Below are 4,501 nucleotides of genomic sequence, written 5' to 3'. Positions count from 1 at the left end.
CCACCGGGCCTGGCTTCAGTTAGTCTTTCAGCCCTAAACATTCCTCCCGTTTATGCCCAAAGCCACTGCCCCAGCTCAGGCCTGCATCGTCAGTGGCCTGGCCTATTGATTGTGTCAGCTTCTCTCTAGATGTCTCTGATTTGAATCTCTTGGACTCCTCCTCCCATCCCATCCACACCCCTTATTTCCAGAGTGATCTTTTCTTTTCTTTTTTTTTTTTTTTTTTAAGATGGAATCTCACTCTCTCACCCGGGCTGGAATGCAGTGGCGCAATCTTGGCTCACTGCAACCTCCACCTCCGGGTTCAAGCAATTCTCTTGCCTCAGTCTCCTGAGTAGCTGGGATTACAGGCACTGGCCACCACGCCCAACTAATTTTGTATTTCTTAGCAGAGATGGGGTTTCGCCATGTTGGCCAGGCTGGTCTTGAACTCTTGACCTCAGGTGATCCACCCACCTCGGCCTCCCAAAGTGCTGAGATTACACGTGTGAGCCACCATGCCCTATACCCTACAGTGAAATTTCTAACATAACAGATCTGCTAAAAATATCTTCAGTGTTCTTTCTGTTGACTCAGGTTTAAAATCTAAATTCCCTTGCATGGCATTCAAGGTCCTTGTCGTACCAGCATGACAGGGCCATGGGTAGAAGCTTCCCTACTCACAGTGCACCCTACAGCAATACTCGACCACTAATTGTGCCCCAACTTCTCCCTGTCTGTATAGCATTGCTCCCTCTGATGAACACGTTATTTTTTAGATTTCATTTCTGAATATGGCCAGCCCACTGCCAGCTTTGGGAAGCCTTCACCATCTCTGCCCAGGCAGACGGACACACTCCCTGCCTGTGCTGCTGCTATACTCTGCTCACACTTCCATCATAGAATTTATTTGGGTTATAATGGCTTCTCTGCTTGAATGGAAGCTACTTGGGGGCCTAGGGAAATGCTTGGCTCAAAGCATAAGAATGTGAAGAATACATGAATGAATGAATGAATGAATGACCCTGTCAGTTCTAAACATCCTATAAGTTTATCTTTACTTCATGGCTGGCATGGGGGCTCACGCCTTAATCCCAGCACTTTGGAAGTCTGTGTGAGTGGATCACCTGTGTTCAGGAGTTTGGGACCAGCCTGGTCAACATGGCAAAAACCTGCCACTACTGAAAATATAAAAATTAGCAGGGTGTGGTGGCAGGTGCCTGTAATCGCAGCCAGTGTGAGGCTGAGACAGGAGAATCACTTGAACTGGAGAGGCAGAGGAGGCAGTGAGCTGAGACTGTACCACTGCACTCCAGCCTGGGCAACACAGTGAGACTCTGTCTCAAAAAAAAAAAAAAAAAAATCTATCTGTACTTCAGAACAAAATACGAAGTATAATATTAAATCCCAAGATTAAATTAATACCTGAGCAATGATTGGCAGCAAGGTACGAATAGACTAGGTGTCTGAGCAGGAGAGGAAGAAGCAGAGAACAGGCAGTCAAGATAGGGGGAAATGGGTAAGGGGCAGGGGCTCGTGTCTGTTATCCCAGCACTCAGGAGCCTGAGGCAGAAGGATTGCTTGAGCTCAGGAGTTCAAGACCAGCCCTGGCAGCATAGTGAGACCCAGTCTCTACAGAAAAATTAAAAAAACAAATTAGTGGGACATGGTGACATGCATCTGTAATCTCAGCATTTGGGAGGCTGAGGTGGGAGGATTGCTTGAGGCCAGTAGTTCAAGATTAGCCTGGAAAACATAGTGAGACCCCCATTTCTTAAAATAAAAAAAAAAAAAAAAAAAAGCAAAACTGGTCAAAATCAGGGGGTGCACAGAGAAAACAACATCCAGACCCCAACTCTGCCCAGAGAAATTCTCAGTACTGAAGTTGTTTTAGGGAATCTCAAAGTACAAGTTAAGCAACTAGAAAATTAGGATCCACTTGATTGAAAGTCACTGAATAGCATGATTTCACAGAAGCACTGCCTGAGTTCTTAAAGCAAATTATTTTCACTTTCTGCTCCTTTTCTCTGACCTTCTCCTCAAGTACTGACATGTACTAAGTCTAAAAAAGCTGAAACTATCCTTAGGAAAATTCAAAGATGCAGAACTTTTAAAGTGAAGAAACCTTCCCGTTGGCTTTTCCCTGGAGGAGAGCTTCATTGACAGGCTCCTTCATGCTCCCTGCAAAGACCAGGGCTCAGATATGTGCCCTCTGTAGTCAACGCCATCATCACCATGAAAAATGTCTCTCTTTTAATACATTTCTTGTTTAAACAAACCTTAAAGAAATATTTGGTGCCAGATGCTGAGAGCTGGTGGCACAATGAATTTTTTTTTCTTGAATGTTTATGCTGTCCAGCCTGTAGAATTTAAGTTAACAAAGAACGTTTAGTGTAAGGTAGCAATGCGGATGAATAGTTTTTTGTGTGCTTACTAAAAAGTGGGTCTCCGAAGAACAAATCAGAAACCCATTAGGAATAATTTTGCTTTCTCTGAAGAGGGACAGAAGTCATGGAGGGGAAAGGGAGGAAATTATAAAAGACTGTATTCTAAAGGGGCAACAGTCAAATGTCAGTCAAAGAACTTTTAAACGAAAACCAAACTAGCCAACAGTTGGACTAAAAGAATGAACCACCACAGCCAGCTCTCTGCCTCTCTCCTCTGTCTCTCAGTCCCCCTGTTTCTCTCTCTCTCTCTCTCTCTCTCTCTCTCACACACACACACACACACACACACACACACACTTCACAAATGGAATTTAGTAAATCAGAACTTCATCATGACATACTCTCTTTTGGCTTGACACTTAAACTTTGCAATAGTTACCAATATAAATTATGTTTGTGTGTGATGGAGCCTCACTCTTACGCAGGCTGGAGTACGGTGGTGCAATCACAGCTCGCTACAGCCTTGACCTTTGGGGTCCGGTGATCCTCCCACCTCAGCCTCCAGAGTAGCTGGGACTACAGGCTCGCACCACTGTGCCTGGCTAGTCTTTTATATTTGTAGATACAAAGTTTATATATATATATATATATATATATATATATATATATATATATATTTTTTTTTTTTTTTTGAGTTGGAGTTTTGCTCTTGTTACCCAGGCTGGAGTGCAATGGCGCGATCTCGGCTCACTGCAACCTCCGCCTCCTGGGTTCAGGCAATTCTCCTGCCTCAGCCTCCTGAGTAGCTGGGATTATAAGCACGCACCACCATGCCCAGCTAATTTTTTGTATTTTTAGTAGAGACGGGGTTTCACCATGTTGACCAGGATGGTCTTGATCTCTTGACCTCATGATCCACCTGCCTCGGTCTCCCAAAGTGCTGGGATTATAGGCTTGAGCCACGGCACTCGGCCAAAGTTTATTTATATTTAAATTTATTTATATTTATATTTGTAAATATAAAATTTTACAAATTTTATATTTTATATTTGTAGAGACAGGGTCTCACTCTGTTGCCCAGGCTAGTCTCAAACTAGTAGGCTTGTGCAATCCTCCCAACACGGTCTCTCAAAGTGTTGGATTACAGGCATGAGCCATTGTGCCCAGCCAAGAGTAAATTTTGACCCTTATGAAACCACTTTTGCAAAAAATTATAACAGTGAGGCCCGGCACGATGGTTTGTGCCTGTAATCTCAGTACTTTGGGAGACAGAGATGGGAGGGTGGCTTAAGCCCAGGAGTTTGAGACCAGCCTGGGCAAGAGAGTGAGATCCTATCACTACAAAAAAAAATTTTTTTTAAATTAGCCAGGCATGGTGGGATGTGCCTGTAGGCCCAGCTACTTGGGAGGCTGACATGGGAGAATTGCTTAAGCCTGGTAGGTTGGGGCTGGAATGAGCTGAGGTCATGCCACTGCAATTCTGCCTGGGCAACAGAGCAAGACCCTGCCTCTAAAAAAACCGAAAAAGTCACAACAGTGAGAAAATGATGACAGTGAAAGAGATGTTTGGGCATGGGCCAAACTAAGTATGAGAGAAATTTAGTTTATAGTTTAAATAATAGCCCTTTTGTAATAATTATTATAAAACGAATAAAAGGCCACAAATTTAGGATTAAGAGAAGGGCCTGACAACTACCAGCCATTGTTCTGGAGATCACAAGCTTTGTGACTTCCCCTATCACTCCTGTCCCTATTGTAGATCCTAAGATTGGACTTTTGAGATGCCTTTTCAGACTTCCGCATTTCTGATGGTTGGCTGACTCCACCAAGACCCAAGACTCAAGACAGCCAGTCCTGTGGCCCCCACCCAGAAGTGACTCAGCACTTCGGAACCATTTTTTTACATTCCTATGATTGCATCCCTGACCAATCAGCAGCACCCATTCCCTAGCCCCCAGCCCACCTAACTATCTTTTAAAAACCCTAGCCTCCAAATTTTCAGGGAATCTGATTTGAGTAATAAATTAAACCCATTTGTTATTTATTATTAATCTCACATTTAGCTGGCTCTGTGTGTATTAAACCCTTTCTCTATTGCAATTTCCCTGTCTTGATGAATCAGCTCTATCTGGGCA

Source organism: Saimiri boliviensis, chromosome 15 (genome assembly GCF_048565385.1).
Source record: "Saimiri boliviensis isolate mSaiBol1 chromosome 15, mSaiBol1.pri, whole genome shotgun sequence".
NCBI classification, from domain to species: Eukaryota; Metazoa; Chordata; class Mammalia; order Primates; family Cebidae; genus Saimiri; species Saimiri boliviensis.
The sequence above is the reverse complement of the archived record's forward strand: the minus strand, read 5'-3'. Positions refer to the sequence as shown.